This window comes from Vespa velutina, chromosome 1 (assembly GCF_912470025.1).
Source record: "Vespa velutina chromosome 1, iVesVel2.1, whole genome shotgun sequence".
NCBI lineage: Eukaryota > Metazoa > Arthropoda > Insecta > Hymenoptera > Vespidae > Vespa > Vespa velutina.
Window position 1 is genome coordinate 17,842,147 of NC_062188.1, and position 17,500 is coordinate 17,859,646.

Genomic DNA, 17,500 nt, shown 5'->3' on the forward strand with positions numbered 1-17,500 from the left:
ACCGACCGACCAACCGACAGACCGACAGACCGACAGGCCGACAGACCGACCGACAGAGCACGAAACACGATGGGGATTTTCGACATTGTCGCTTTTGTTACCGGACCAGAGAGATGAGAGAAAGAGAGAAAGAGAGAAAAAGAAAAAATAGATTTACCTACTCCGTGAAAATGCAACCACTCGACCACCGAGAGAGGGAGAGAGGGAGAGAGAGAGAGAGAGAGAATAGGTGGTGCTTGGAACGATAAAAAAAAAAATTGCGAAACAACGGACCAGTTTGAAACCTCGAGTATTCTATTTATTTATACGATGAAAAGGTCCAATTCCTATATTTATCAATTGAAGTTTGTTAATCGCTAAAAAAAAAAAAAAAAAAAAAAAAAAAAAAGAGAAATGTTTTAACGCGATATTTAATATTTTTATATCGATACTTCGCGATCGTGACTTCTTTTTTTCTTTTCTTTTTTTTTTTTTTTTTTTTTTTTTTTTTACATATAACGCGTACCATCAATCAAAAACGACGTGTTCCTTTGGCGTATCGAATGATATTGAATTTCTGATAATCTTGAAAAAAGAAAAAAAAGAAGAAGAAGAAGAAGAAGAAGAAGAAAGAAAAAAAAAGGAAGGTTACGAGAAAAGATCGAGAAGATCCCCCCCCCCCCCTATAAACTACTTATCTCCGTGAGTAATCGATTTGAACGAACGAACGACAATTTCTTCGTTTATTACTCGCACAAGCGAGTTAATTTAGGGAACACGAAGGCTCATGACTCACTAACGTAAAACGATCGAATAATGGTAGTGTCGTGAACATAGAATACACAGGGTGGAACGGATCGATAAGAAGAAAGTGACTATAAGGGGTTGGACGATGAAACTCCGTGGCTCATAACGATCTTCCGAGGCACAGGCAGGAAAACGTTTCTGATCCAGTATATGTGTACATTGAAGGTACGACGATATGGGAAGTGGGGTGGGAGGTGGGGAGGTAGTGGATTGAGTGAGTCTGAGGGAGGAGAAGGGGAGGGTCGTTCACCGAAGCCGATATCGCATCGAATGACCGTAATCACATCGAAACGACGCGCCATTCGTGCGACGCTAACGATCCTAGGAATTCTAATCATTAATCCATCGATCTAGAAACACTCGCCGGCATAATACGCGCTTGCTTGTTCGTTTTATTCGAGGCTTAAAACAACGAGACTTTAAAAAGTCAATTGTTTGTAAGTAACTATAGAAATAGAATATATGTCGATCTTCTTTTCTCTCCTTCTTTCTCATTTTTTCTTTTACTACTCTCTCTCTCTCTCTCTCTCTCTCTCTCTCTCTTTCTTTTCTTTTTTTCTTTTTTTGCTTCACTCATTCACACGAGTTTCATTTAATTAATCCTTTAATATATTATTAACGAGGAACGAGTAAAAAAGAAATTTCGCGATAGTCTCGATAATTCTATAGATATATTTCACTTGTTCTCTTTTTTTTCTTTTTTTTCTTTTCCTTTTGTTTTCTTTTTGTGAATTTTAATCAATTTATATATAACGTTCAGTCAAACGGTTTGGTATACAATTATCAAAGTGTACACGTCGATTGTTATTGTACAATGTCAAACCACGATAGTTGCTTAAATTCTCTCTCGTCTCTATGTTTTGTACGATATTACTCCAGAGAGAGAGAGAGAGAGAGAGAGAGAGAGAGAGAGAGAGAGAGAGAGAAAAAAAAAGAGAGAGAGAGAGAAGACGTCGTTTTTCCTTGCCCCGAGAGCTGGGTACATAGCTCGTAATCACGAGCCCGTAATAATTCTGAAGCTTTCCCCGATAGTAACAGCCCCTGTGGTATAACGTATCACGACGATATTCCCGTCATATTTGTTTCGTGTACAGTGTCCACGCAAAGTAATGGAGACTCATACGTCGACTGATCCAAGGATTTATAGCACCTGTTCGAACACGTGTGCCGTACTAACACGAACGCGATTACGCGATCTTGTTTTCAACGTAGCAGGTAGTTATAACCAAGAATCGAAAGATTATAACAGGAAGATTAAATAATTTTTCATTTTGGTCACGTCGCTTAAGAAAATAATCGAGTTCCACCATACCTTTCTAATTCCATCCCACATTCTATGTAACAGCATATAGTTAATAAATGTTACGTCGATGTTACGCGTTAATTAACTTTCGAAATATATATCTATATTTCCTATTAAATCGTATCTAAGCCTTTCTCTAGATAACATTATGTACACGAACGGTACAATAACTCGCACGTTAATCTAAAAGGATAACACGTAAGTGAAACGTACGATCGAAACGATTCAAGATGGCTTATCTATGGGAAATCTGTTCGTTTAGATCTTAGACGATCGAGATGATGGAGATACGACGTATTATAATAATAATAATAATAATAATAATAATAATAATAATAATAATAATAATAATAATAATTAAAACAGGTTGTTATAATTATTATTATAAGTAGAATATATTGTTGATCGATGGATAAAGTTCAATTAAGATTATTAAAGAAGCTAAACGATTGTATTAAAGATAAACGGAGGACTGATATAATTTTTTTGACATCTCATTTGAACGGAAAAAGGATCGATCCTTCGTGCTCGCACGAATGGAAAGGATAAATAAACTCCGTAGAGAGAAAGAGAGAGAGAGAGAGAGAGAGAGAGAGAAAATACTATTTTCTTTTCTAATAGATATCTAACTACTTTGAGAAATAAAAGTCATGAATTCGAAGTAAATAAAAGTAACATAAATCTAAAGATGCTGATCGACTTATATCGTTTTCCAGTTTCTGCACGCACCTTCGTCATTTCAGATTTATAAGCACGAAAGTTATATTCTATCTTCTGACGGTTATTATCGAACGGGATTTCGTTCCGCGTTTCTTTGCAACGTTTTCGATGGAGAACTTTTTTTATTCTTCTTAACCGAGAGTGAAAGAAAAAAAGGGAGAAGAAGAAAGAGAGAGAAAAAGAGAGAGAGAGAGAGAGAGAGAGAGAGAGACCGCTTGAGAAGTTCTTTGAAGAGTCATGAAACCGGAAGCGACGATGAAATCACCGTGGTGGTACGTCGATGTTTTGCGAGAAAGAACGACAGAGATCGAAAGACATCCTCGAGGCAAGGTCTCGTTAGGCGAACGAGGTCGACGTTAAAAATGGCGGCAACGTCGTCGTCCTCGTCGTTCTCGTCGTCTTTCTCTTCTTCTTCCTTTTCTTCGAAGGAAGGAATGGGACACGAATTGGCGACTTTTTTTTTACTACCGCAGGATAAAATGATTTATAGTCGACGAGTTTTTAGCTATTTCCACGGTGAATGACATGGGAGCTAATTAACTCCGTCTATTGTAGCTCACCCTATCCCTCCTCATCCCTCCTTTTACCAACGGACTCGCAAAACTATTATTACTCACGCCACGTTACCTCTCGGTAATTAACGAACATGGTCAAAATATCTGACAGTAGAAGGTAAAAGGGAAGTCGGGGAAATGACTTTTTCCCCTTTTAACCTTTTACCAACTTTGTTCACCACCAGTAAAGCTCTTCGACGTCTTCGCGAATCCATAGGTCCAACCCATCATCAACCCAACCCATCTATCTACTCATCTTCTTTTCCCTCGATCTCTTATTTTACAACCTAAACCAATCTCGTTTTTAAACCTAAGCTAATATAACCTAAGTATATTAATCAGCATCGAATCAATAACTTCTTAGTATTCGTATTTGTCTCAATTATCAATTTTATACGCAATTTTTTTCTTTTTTTTCTTTAACATATTCTACATCACTAAATCGTTACCTTGATATCATTCTGATCTGCTATATAGACTCGTTACTACTCGTGGTTTATTTTATTTTATTTTTTTTCGTCCTTACCTGAAACAAAAAAAGAAAAATTCATATTTAATAACCACTTTCTTCGATTCTATTAGAAATTATCGTTAAAGTGATACATACATATTAATATATTAATTATCGATAGTTGTGAAAGTTAACGTCTATCTATGGTAAAACCATAGAATGAGTTCGTTAAAAATTTATAACAATGAGAATCGGTTCCCTAAGCTACATCAACCTACCAGCTATTTACGCAGGAGAAAGTCAAACGATCTTCAAGCTTCTTAGTTACGTTGGAAGACGAAAAGTGGAAGATCGAGGTCGATAAGCGTTGTTCCAGGAGGAGAAGGAGGAGGAAAAGGAGGAGGAAAAGGAGAAGGAGGGGGAAGGGTGTGCTAAGTTCAAGCGGAACGGAGGTGACGTAAATCCTGGCGTAACGCGGGGTAAACTTGTGAATAATTAATTAGTAATACGAGAAGGGTTTACTAAGGGCCGGTTAGGTGCTCTCATCCTTTTGGTGCAAGCTTTCTACCTCAACGGCCAAGGTTTGAAATTGGAACCCCTTGCTTAGTCTGTTCACTTCCTCCTCTCCACCCTCTCTCTCTCTCTCTCTCTCTCTCTCTTTCCTTCTACACCCTCCCACAGCTTTTCCTTCTTGCTCTTGGGATGAGGCACGCGAAACGTCGTCGCAGGCATGGATACAACCTTCGCTTACCTCATTATGCTAATTATTTAAATCCCCTAACGCCGTATTGTATTAAACCATCGTACCGCCTAACTTTATCCGACATATACCTTACCAGAGCAAATCGTTATCTAGGTATGAGCTTTTACTCTATTTTCTTGTTTTTCTTGTTTTTCCTTTTTTTTTCTTCTTTTGGTTTTTTTTTCTTTTTTTTTTCTTTTTTTTTTTCTTTATTTTTGTCAATATGATCAAACAGGTAACATCCGCGAATGATCGCAAAGTCACGTGGGAAATAAAATATAATGGAACTAAGGAAAAAGAAAATATGGAAATATAAAGTATGTATAAAATATAAAAAAAAAAAAAAAAAAAAGGAAAAATTATTATAAACGAAATATATATATATACAATTGTTTATACGTTATTTGGGAAATAATAGAAGTATTTATATTTTGTACATTACATATCTTTGTATATTATACATCGGAATCGTTGTATTTATTTTTCTTATCTTTTTTCTTTTCCCCTTTTTTTTTTTTTTTTTTTTTAATTATATTCTCGTTTCTTCGTTTTACAATTATGGACGAGTCAAGTAAATACTGACTACTCGACGTATAAACCACTTCTTCTATCTGCTACATCTTTATACTCGATATTAATATATTTTTTAATGGCAACGAAATGAGCAAACGATTAGATATGCTCTGTTAACGAAATGAAAGAGAACGATTTTGGAATGGTACGGTAAATACGGTATGGTCGCGGTGTTACAAGGTTGAGAAGAGAGACGAAATTAATCCCTTAGGTGCTGCACACCGTGTTATATCAGGCATACCGAGATTTTCATAAAAATTCACTATTCTCGGAATTTAATATGAATCGTACTGGAGGACCTTTCAAAGAATGGAAAAACTTTATTATTTATTTATAACCAGAGGAACGTGACTTTTTCCACGTTTTAATCTTAACACCCATCGACGTGCGATGTGTTGTCTATCCGAGTGTTATATCGCTTTAAGACATCAAAATTACGAAACATAAGATTCCTCTTTTTCTCTACGTTCATTTTGTCTTTTTTTTTTTCTTTTTTCTTCTTTTTTTTTTATCCTTCCTTTCTTTTTTCGTCGTTTCTATCTGCTGACAAATAAAATTGATGATTTTTAATAAATACATTAAGATATCAATGAAATTTTATCCTTAATAATTCAACTCGCATTGATTGCATAAAAACACAATAAACTTAATGCGTGCGCGCGCAGATGTATTAAACAACAATATTTACTAAGGAAAATTTCCGTCTCTTTTCTTCGTTTATTTTTTCTTACGACGTCACGATGATAACAAACGAATATGTATGCCGTGCATTCATCTCTATGCATGATCAGTTGAAAAACAAAAGGGCGTTGTTAATGCTTCCTACTTAGCTCCCTAAAGGGAGAACGAACAATGAAAGAAGAAAAAAAAAAAAAAAAAAAAAAAAAAAAGAAAAAGACGACCAGGAAAAAGATGCTAATAATAATTCCTTCGTCGATAGACGATTCTAAACAATCCGTATTTAATTTACATCGATTATATATATTACGTTTTTTTTACTTCGATAATTAATAAAATAAATATATACGTTCGATCGAACATGATTAAAGTTCGTCTGACCTTTTGCAAATGAAATAGAGAGAGAGAGAGAGAGAGGAAGAGAAAAGAAAGAAAAAAAAATCTACGAACACAGATATTTCAATGGATAAATGTCGGTCGACGATGTTCGTTGAACTTTTTCCTTTTTTTTTTTTTCTTTTTGTTTTTTTTCTCTCTTTTCTTTCTTTTTTTGGTTTTCACGTTATTACATAAAAACTTCCTCTCACAGAGATAAACTTTAAAATGTATTTATATACGTTATATTGTTCCTATCCATTCTTTCGAAGTTTTATCTATTATAACTAGATTCGATTCGCGCATTCAACAATAAACGATTGAAAACGATTTGTAATGTACCGTATAGCATTAAAAGATCCTCGAGGAGAAGGCAACGATATATTTCGTTGTATTGAACGATTCGCCAAGTAAAAGTACCGAGAATAACTTGGGCCTATTAACATTCTAACAAACGATAGAATACATCTAGGAACGATCGGAGGCAAAGATCGTAGACCCCGTGAGTCCTCTACGTTTTTACAAAAGCGGACATGCATCGAAAGAAGATAATGCCCTTCGCGGAATATGAAAGGAGCTCTTTCAACGTCAAACCGCTCCCTCTAAAGAGGGAATCTCAGCGCCGTGGTTCTAACCTTTCGCGAACAATATGAAACATGCTTCGGGTTTTGCATTTATATATATCATATATATATACATATATATATATGAAAAAAAAAAGAAAAAAGAAAAGAGAAAAGAAAAAAGCCAAAGAAAAAAAAGAAAAAAGAAAACCAACCTCTACAAGGGAAGAAAAGAAGGAACGGGTGTACTGTACACGTTTGAATAGAAGGTACGTCATTTTCGAGCATGATAACGCAAGACCACCGAGTTACGAAGCGGTGCCAAGAGAGTTGACCTTTCAAAAAGCAGACCAAATTTTTCTATGACTTTTGACTCATTTTACTCGTTTCATCGGCCTTGCCATCAGATTACCATTCATTTGCATGATACGTAAACATCTCTCTCTCTCTCAAAAGGGTAGCAAGAAAGATCTAACCAAGCCTTATCAAATTTTTCTACTACGATAAATGCATTTTCCAGGTTGAAAAGAAAAAAGAAACACATACACACACATACACACACATGTGTACGAGTCAACAATGAGAGGTTTTTTTAAAAAAAAAAAAAAAAAAAAAAAAAAAAAAATGGAAATATGAGTTGCTGAAAAAAATTTCAAATCCACGAACCAGATACATTCTTTTTATCATAGAAAATATAATATAACATGTACATCTTAATCGAATAATTAAGGCTCGTATTTATCTACTTACATGGATTTAGATACTCGGGAAATATAAGTCAAGTAAGAAAAAAATACGAACGTGTTCTGTCCATGAGAATCATGAATGAAAGGATAACATTGATTTTACGAAGGCAACTACTACTACGGAGTTAAAGTGATAATTCAAGCGGAGAAGGGTAAACGTGAAATACGGCCTGAGTTTCGATAAAAAGCTATCTCTGAAGGTGTACATGGATATACCCACACGCACGCACGCACGCACGCACATGCTCACATGCACACGTATCCCTATATATAAGCATGCGCACAGATATGAAAGAAAGAGAAAAATGAAAAGATACAGATATCATACGTTTGGGAACGACATTTTTATTTTCATTATTTCGAAGTCTGTGAAAAGTCTGTGATATCGAACAAGAGAAAAAAAAAAAAGAAAAAAAGAAAGGATTCTTGTCTTTTCACAAGAGGAAATATATAGAGAAAGAGAAAAAGGGAGAAAGAGAAATAGAGAGAGAGAGAGAGAGAGAGAGAGAGAGAGAGAGAGAGAGAGAGAAAGAGAAAGAGAGTGTGACAGAGAGTGAAGAGAGAAGACATACTTCAAGTAAAGACGCGGAAGGACATAGGAAAGGAACATTTGCAAGCTCGTAGCACGTTACGAAGCGATACGTGAGAAAGATACGGCGTCAAGGGGTCAGCTACGGGCTTGCTTCGCCCTTAGTTTCACATGCCCGGCGCATTTCAGAAAACTCCCAGTTCAGCCGGGCTTATAGTTGAAGTTTGATACGACGTTGACGGTGAGCGCGTTTAGTGAAACGGGTGGCACTCCCTACGCGACATGAATAAAACATTTTTCGGCCTCGTAAAACGGGATCCTTTCTTCCTTCTTTTCTCCTTTCCCCTTATCCGTTCCCCTCCCCCAGTTCTCCGCCCCCTACCACCCACGCCACCACCACCACCCCGAGTCTCCCCTTCTTCCTTCTACTTCGATTTTTTCGTTTTTCTCGTTTGCCCTCCTTCAAAAGGAAAATGAGAGAGAAACTCACAAGAGTTTCTGGTTGCGCATACCACCAACGATTCTTATACATCGAATCGATGATAGGAGAAGTGAAAGTAGTCGATTAGTATGGCAATGACGAAACTTAGAAGGAACGAACGTGTCCTAGTCTCGTTAAGGAGGAGTTAAAATGGAAATTATGATGGTCGAATTCCTTATTCCCTTTCCCGTTCTCTCAGTCTATACGTCGAACAACCCTTTCTCATCTAACTCATCCACCCACATCCACCCATTCTTCTAGTTTTTTCTCGAGACAACGGCGCAGCTGCAGACGAGAAAGCGCGCTGAATCAAACTTAATACCAAACGAAGCACCTGTTTGTCGAGCCTGCGCAAAGTATACATATCGTACTTTGCCGTACGGTTTCGTAGGTACGCGATAAAGTCGATCGTAAAACGTCACTACGTAATTTCATTTTATTAAGACTCCTCCTTTACCTCTCTCCCTCTTATTCCCTCTCACCTTTCCTCCCATTTACCACTGGCACCACCATCAGCACCAATACCCTTAGGATATACACATTCGTCTCTTTATGCCTATTTACGTCGATCTTTACGTTATTAACGCTATTATATCTGATATAACGAAAGGAGCGAAAAGAAATAAAAAAAGGAAGGAAAAAGAAAGAAAGAAAGAATAAAAGAGAAAAGAAAAGAAAAGAAAAGAGAAAGGACGAATTCCAATATTTCTTTTTTATAGCATTCCAATTTTCTATAATTAATGTGTTTTTTAAAATATAGTTTATAGAAGATAGATTGAATGATTGCAATATACAAATATTATATATATATATATATATACATATATAAGTATATATAATATATATACACGTATATATTTGAGGTAACATTATTATATATCCTTTGAACGTTATATAACATATATATATACATATATATATATATATATATATATATATATATATATATATATACTATTAGATACACATTACACGTTGCAATTGGGATACATATGTATGTATTCTCCCTTTACTCCCTATAGATCTCTCTCATACGCATATACTTTCGGCCGGATTAATATTCATGGCGGAGAAACGCGAGACACATCGATAAATGTACCTACCTACCTACTCCGAATGTACCAAGAGATAGATATACATATATACGTATTTGTATATATATATATATATATATGTGCGTGCGTGTGTGCGTGTGTGTGCATATGTAAGTATCAACGATGATACGTCGCATGAGATAAGATCGTATTTTCGAAGATGTACGATAAATATTAATATTCGATTCCTTTCGACGTATTCGTTAAATACGTGCCTTCTACTTCTCTCCATATACGATAGGTTTGAATTTTCAAGAATATAAAAATATCATGTAAGATTCTTTTTACGATTGGTTATTTCAGCCATTTTTATTTATACCATTATATGAAAAAAAAAAAAAAAAAAAATAGAAAAAAGAAGCAAAAAGAAAAAAAGAAAATGAAGATCAGGTTGATCTTACAGGTCGGTCCATCCGTAATGATCGACAATACGATGGATGGAATTTGATTTTGTATTCAGAAAATGAAGGAAAATCGATGATATCAGGGATAAAACGATATTCGAAATAAGGGCAATAAAGATCGGTGCGATCTCGAATTATAGTAAATTACAGTAGGGATTTCTCGGTTGGTCGATTGAACTAGACGCGCGATTGGTCGGTAAAAGGGAACTCAATAATCCGTGAAATATCATAGCGCAATTTCGTTTCCTCAAATCAGATTCAAAGTTACGAAGGAGGAAACGCAAACCGAGTAGTAGGTAGGTAGTAGATACGACGATGGAATCTATGACGATAGTATAGTAGATACTAACTACTATTACTGCTACTACCACTACTACTACTACTAATACTACTTTACTGGCGGCACCAACATCACCGCCGCCGCCACCGAGTCGTGTCGTCGCTCGGTAGATAGGTTGCAGCTGCTAGGAAGCACACTGAATCAGACTTAATTTTGGCGAAGCGAGAGCACCTGTTTGCCAAGCCCCGAACAATTTACCTTACCTTTACCTTTTGTCGACAACGCAATAGAGCAAAACAGATCGTCGAATGGAAGACAAAACTGGCCGTATTACGTATACCAACGTGTGTATATATATATATATATATAAAATATATATATATAACGTTGTATTAGGATTTGTTAGAAGGCTTTCGTAGTATATAGAAAATAATACCAATGATAAAGTATAAAATAGAAGGCGAAAGGTCATGACATTCTCACATCACGATTGTCATCCTTTATCGTTCTTATTAGATTGCAATCGAATTGCCTAAGTAATTTCGTTATATTATAAAACGTATATACGTATTATCTTAACTCGATTAATACGAACTCACGATTAAATAGAAACCAATCTATAAATGGAAGATGATCATTTAAAATGAAACGGATTGAGTAATATCATTAATTATCTAACAAATTCATATTTGAAAGAGGTATTATCCTTCAAAAGTATCTTCCGATATCTCTACGTGTAATTGATCTTCCTCGAAATATTACGACTATCTCGTTTGAAAATTAGCGTCGATGAATCTGTTTCAAAGTTTTTGAAGAAGAAACAAAAGAAAAGGAGAAGAAAGAGAAGGAAGAATAAAGAAGAGGAGAAAGGAGAAAGGAGAAAGAAGAAGAAGAAGAAGAAGAAGCGGTAGTAACAGCAGCAGCAGCAGCAGCAGCAGCAGCAGTTAGGACGAAGAAATTATAGCGCAGCTGCCAAGAGAAAGAAGGCGAATGAAACTTAATTTCGCCGACACCTGATTGCCGTAGGCCGTGCAAGTATCTACGATCCTACGGAGTAAGAACGGAGAGAAAAAGAGAGAGAGAGAGAGAGAGAAAGAGTGAGAGAGAGTGAGAGAGAGTTCGCCGCGGATCTGATCGTGAAATATCATTCTGCAATTTCGTTTAATTAAAATCTGATTCAAAGTTCGCGAAGAACAGCTATCGTGAGCGGCCGCTCGTCCTGGATAATACTCGTTACGCCGGGTGCGGTTAATGCATCAGCAAAAGAGTTCAACTCTCGTCCTAACTCCCTTTTTCCTTCCAGTTTCCTCTTCGTAGCACTTTCTTTCTTTCTCTCTCTCCCTCTCTCTTTCTCTCTCTCTCTCTCTCTATCTATATCTCTTTCTCTCTCTCTTTCTCTTTTTCTCTCTTTTTTTCTCCTTTCTCTTTTCTCTTTTCTGGTTGCTGCTATCTCTCTACTCCATCTTTCTTTTTCTTTTTTCTTTTTCTCATTCCTTACAATATCCCTTCTTCTTCTTTTATTTTTCTTTTTTCCTTTTTCTCTCTATCTCTCTCTCTTTCTTTCTCTTTCTCTCTCTTTCCTTTTTCTTTTTTTTTTCTCTATGCCGTCATTTTACGGCAACGTGCACCCTTTCCAGAATTATACGAGTTAAACGTCATAGAAATTTTCTGATCTTACGTAAGACGAGATAAAGAGAGGAACTAAACGACTATAATACTTATATTATACTATCACTACTACTACTACTGCTACTACTACTACTACTACTATTATTATTACTATTACTAGTACTAAATAATATCGTTGTTCGTAATTTTTATGATACATTTGATAACATATATATATATATGTTATACACACACACATACACAATATTTATGTCGTTGAGACAAAAGATACTTTTTTCTCAATGATTAAAAGGAAGGGGAGTAAGAGAAGAAGATCATCGATGAGATTGAGTGTAACAAAAATATATGAAGTAATCTCGAAGGAGATTAATGCGATGAAGAAGTTAGATAGATAGATAGAGTAAAAGAGAGAGAGAGAGAGAAAGAGAGAGAGAGAGGGAGAGAGAGAAAGAGCAGGTAAATAAATTTTTAATCATCAGTAGCTCCCTTCGACCAATTGACTTTTTTTCTATCTCTCTTCTTTTTTTTACGAAATTCCAACAGGACCATATGATCGTAGAAGAAATGGAGAGAGAGAGAAAGAGAGAGAAAGATATATATATATATATATATATACATATATATATATATATAGAACCTTACGATCGTATCGTCTCGCATTACTGCAAACAGAAGTCCCGTAAGAGATGTCCTAAAAGTCTAGTGCAATAAAAGCCGCGACCCATAAAATATCGTAGCCAGCCGACGCCTTTTTCCTCCCCCCATCGGTTATCCGTCCAAGTCCCTTGCCGGATAAGACTCAGGTACATAAACTGTGAGTACTCCGGCGGATTGAAATATAACCTCGAATATTTCTTTACGTCGGTGTCCGATACTCGTATATACAAGGCTAGGGACGAACGAAGGCCAAAGAGATAGAGATAGATAGATAGATAGATAGATAGAGAGAAAGAGATAGGATGAGAGAGAAAGAGAGAGAGAGAGAGAGAGATGGAAGACTTGCGGAGTACTCTCTCACGATTAACCTTTGGGCGTTTCTTACGAGCACCTATGAGAGTCATAGTCTAGTGTCGTAGAAACGATGCGTCGTATATATTTTTTCCTTTTTTTTTTCTTTTTTCTTTTTTTTTTTTTTTTGACTGTTATTAGGACACCTAACGCGTTTACTTCGAAAGGATATCGAGGGATATCCTTGGAAAAAATGAAAGGAGATAGATAGACAGAAGGGTCTGCAGGAAAGAAGGATGAAGAGGGGAAAGCATAAATCTATAAAATAAATGTCACAGTCGATGAGTTTTCCGTTTACGAAATGTTTCGATCTTTTGCGAAACTCCATATCTAATATTCTTCGAAGATTATATATATTATATAGATATTGATATTCCAACTAAAAATACCAGAATGGGTAGTCACAAACGTAAAAGTAATTTTGTATTCTTGAAAATAAAATTATTAAATCGGTATAGGGATAAAGTAATCCAATATGACGTGAAGCTGAAAGAAGATTTTTAACGTTGTTCACAAGAGAGAAAATATTCATCCTACGTTATATACCTTTCTTTTTTTTCGGAGGAGGAGGAGGAGGAGGAGGAGGAGGATAATACCGGTAGCTTTCCGGGAACACGATTTACAAGCAACAACGATGATAGTAGTAACAGTAGTAGTAGTAGTAGTAGTAGTAGTAATAGTAGTTGTAGTAGTAGTAGTATAAGCAGAGAAGCCGGCGAATAAGGTTCGACATTACATAGGGGTAAGTCCACCTGGGTATTATGGCAATAATCGTATAACAAAGGCCCAGTAGGACGAGTGTGGTCGCATGATGGTCCTTCCGGGTTGGGACGGTGTAGGTATGGACGCGGTTTGTTAGGAGAAAAGTTGTCAAAGCGCTTCAACGACGGCCACAGTACTGGCCGCGGACAATCCGCAATATTCAAGATACACTTCAGAGAGTAGATAAGCGAGAAGTAACAACGCGTACTAGTAGTCAGTAATGCCAGAAATCACCGACTGCGTAGTCATATTTTCATACGAATGTATACATCTCTTTTAACGAGAGAAAAAGAGAGACAAAGAGAAAGAGAAAGAGAGGAAGAGAGAAAGAGAGAGAGAGGGGGGGAGAGGGAAACGAGCCACCGTGAAAATTTACATTAATTCCAACGTCATAATGAATGCAGTCAGCATGCCTGCATGAGTCGTCGTATGCATGGACGAAAAAATCTGCAGGTACATAGACAGAAATGTAATACTTTGGACAAAATTACGCTCCGATAATACAATACATTGTTATATATATAATTAAGTATCTACTCTTGTGAAGAGAGAGAGAGAGAGAGAGAGAGAAAAAAAGAGAGAATATTTGCAGTTTGTATATCGATAATATTCATTAGGACGGATCGTCGTGGCAACCCTCATCAATTCATTTTCTCGATCGTTCGAACGTTAATTAAATCGACTATTTGTCGGACAATAAAACGATCAACTTTCAAACCAGCCGCCAACGTTCTCAATCGCTCGTAGCAAAGTTCGCGGTGCGACGCGAATAAATGCAAACCCGATTTGTTATTAGTGCAAGGATATTATTAAATCCTGTTAGCTCGTTCGCCCGTTCAAACTAAGTTTCAATCCCTCGATCGGTGCGCCGATAAAAAGGGAGGGTGAGAGAGGAAAGAGAGAGAGAGAGAGAGAGAGAGAGAGAGAAAGAGAGAGGGAGAGGGACTGAAAAGAAAAAGGGTCGGGAACGAAGCAAGCCGGCGAATTTATTAACTTTAAAAGCTGACTGCAATGCCGCCTTGTCGGGCGCGCTTTCATGGCTTTACGAACCGCTTGCGACCTCTCTCTACCCTCTCTTTCCTCCTCCTCCTTTTCCACCTCCTTCTCCTCCTCTTCCTCTTCTTCCTCTTCCTCATCCACCTCTTCTTTCTTTCTTTCTCTCTCTCTTTTCGGTGTCAGAGTCGAGCCGACTCTCGGAGCTCCTACCGTCAAATCCCACCCCCGACAATCGAGAGAGAGAGAGAGAGAGAGAGAAAGAGAAAGAGAGAGAGAGAGAGAGAGAGAGAGAGAGAGAAAGGCTTCATGATGCGCAACTTATAATTTTCTTTGAAGCTTCGTGGCTTATCGATTGGCCTTTATGATTGGAATTTGTAATAACTTTCGATCCGTGTGCCGTTTCACCGCACGATGGCCCGGTCGCGACCGTGAGCCAAGAGGGCTTGCGCCTGAGGGGAAAGAGAGGAAGGAAAGAGAAAGATTGAATGAGAGAACGAGAGAGAGAGAGAGAGAGAAGCGAGGCCGCACTTTCCGGGTTTCATATCGAGAACCACTACTACACCAGGGCGATATGAGTGGATCCAATAATGGAGTCACAAAGATTTAGCTTTTACTCGGTGATCTCTTTCTCTCTCTCTCTCTCTCTCTCTCTCTCTCTCTCTCTCTCTCTCTCTAACTTCTCTTTCTCTCTTTCTCTGTGTTTAAGTCAACATCGAGAATCAAGACAAAGTGGCAATTACCGCGTTACTTCCACTCGAGAAACTCTCGCACGTATGACAATGCAATGAATGACTCTTCGAACCTTTAATAGGCTCAACTGAAATTCTTTTGTCGAGAATAAGATCCATGGTAACGAGTAACGTTTTCGTTTTAACGAATAGATACTTACATAGATAATATTATTCACGAAATTCAAGAGACGATACAAATATGAATCCGATTTTTCCCCTTTTTTCTTTTTCTTTTTCATTTTTTTTTATTCATAACATACAACTGTCAATGATCTAAATCGACATTTTTTTTTTTTTTTTTTTATATTACACCCATCTGTCTGATTCGATTTATCGTTAAATTGAAATATCTATGTAACTATATCCATTACCGTCCTGTATATGATTCCTCGATGGTCACAAGAAGGAAATAAAGTATGTTAACATTTCATTAGAACGATATTTTAAGTATAGAAATCTCGAGTTATAGATCGGTAGGTAGATAGGGTAGGTTGTAGGTAGATAGGTAGAACGAGTAAAACTCGGAGTAAAATCAATTATCAATCAATTATTCGTTAAAGATAAAAATGATTCGAGACAGGTCATTACTAAATACGATCTTGTAATGACGTTTTAAAAGAAAATAATAAAAGATAAAGAAAATATTTATAAAAGACAGACAGGCACACACACACATACACACACACACACACACATACACACACATATATATATATATATATATATATATTTGTTCTTCCATTCTGTTACGAAAAAATAAAAAATCTTGGATATCCCTCACTTGTAGTTAGTCAACCCGAACATTCTACTGGGACCGAAAAGGAGTTAAATTTCGAAGAGGTACAAGGGGACGACGAGAAGAGTGGTGTGGTCAAGAGAAGAACGCAAGCTCGAAAATGAATCCTCGAGAAAGATATTATATCCGCCTGATCCCGATCCATTCCGGAGGACAAGAGAATGATGTAAGAAAGCACAGGGGGCCAACATTGGCTCGTCCAAGAGAGAGACAGAGAGAGAGTCAGTGAGAGAGAGAGAGAGAGAGAGAGAGAGAGACAGTGAGAGAGAGAGAGAGAGAGAGAAAGAGAGAAAGAGATAGAAAGAAAGAGAGAGACAAAGATAAAGAAAGAGAGGGGGAGGGAAGGAAGGCGAGTCGGAGAAGGTTGGCTTTACGGGGATAGCGAGTAAATGCCCCATGAATGAACGATGAGCCCAGGGGCCAAACCCTCTCTCTCTCTTTCCTCTTCTATCCTCCTCCGTCTCCTCATCTTCGAACGTACTCCTTCTCCATCTCCCACTTTCGTCCGTCACCTTCTCTCTCTCTCTCTCTCTCTCTCTCTCTCTCTCTCTCTGCTACTATCTCTGCCTCTCTCACTCTCTTTCTCTCTCTCTCTCTCTCTCTCTCTCCTTCCCTCCTTCTACGAATCCGAATCGGATTTCAGCTCGGCGTCGTCTCGCGCCCTCCGCGGAATTGCGATTAGACTCGTAGAGACCGGATCCGTATTACATTCTCTCTTGCACTAGAGAGAGAGAGAGAGAGAGAGAGAGAGAGAGAGAGAGAGAGAGAAAACGACGGACCCTTCCATCTTATCCTTTACCCGCGCTACGACGACGTAATGAAATCGATGCGAGAAACGAACGAGAAGCGTCCTCCTCTCGTCGATCGTACTCAAGATGGGATTAATGCTAATGCGAAGGTAGAAAGTAGCGTATCTCTCTCAGGATAGGGAGGAACTTACACGACTGAATACGATCGCGTTAACTCTCGCCATTTTCTGAAGTATAAGGCTCTTACTTTTTTCTTTTTTTCTTTTTTTCTTTTTACAAAGGTTTCTTTTTTACATAGCCATCCCTCCCGCCTTGCTTTTTAACGTCGATACCTAAAAGATCGACTCTCTCTCTCTCTCTCTCTTTTCTCTCTTTTTTCTCTTTCTTTCTTTTTATTTCCCTTCAAATGATAAAAAGGCGAAAATGATATTGTACAATTAAGAAATTATCTTATATGTATCTCTGTATCTAATATATAACCTTGGCACTCTTATTAATCATCGTTTATTCTCAAAATAGTCGATATTACTTTATATACGAAAAGATGAAA

General features: G+C 37.3%; 1 protein-coding gene across 23 annotated transcripts in view; it reads right to left on the reverse strand.

Annotated features, from left to right (window-relative positions):
* The window catches only part of LOC124955238 (mediator of RNA polymerase II transcription subunit 15-like), a 394,448-nt gene that overhangs the window by 90,866 nt on the left and 286,082 nt on the right, over positions 1-17,500 (reverse strand). The window contains exon 1 of one of the 23 annotated variants that reach the window (XM_047509541.1): positions 3,813-3,889. The exons of the other annotated variants lie outside the window; for them this stretch is intronic. The gene's annotated coding sequence lies outside the window, so the exon portion shown is untranslated. Of the gene's footprint in view, positions 1-3,812; positions 3,890-17,500 lie in introns of those variants that run through there. 23 annotated transcript variants of the gene reach the window in all.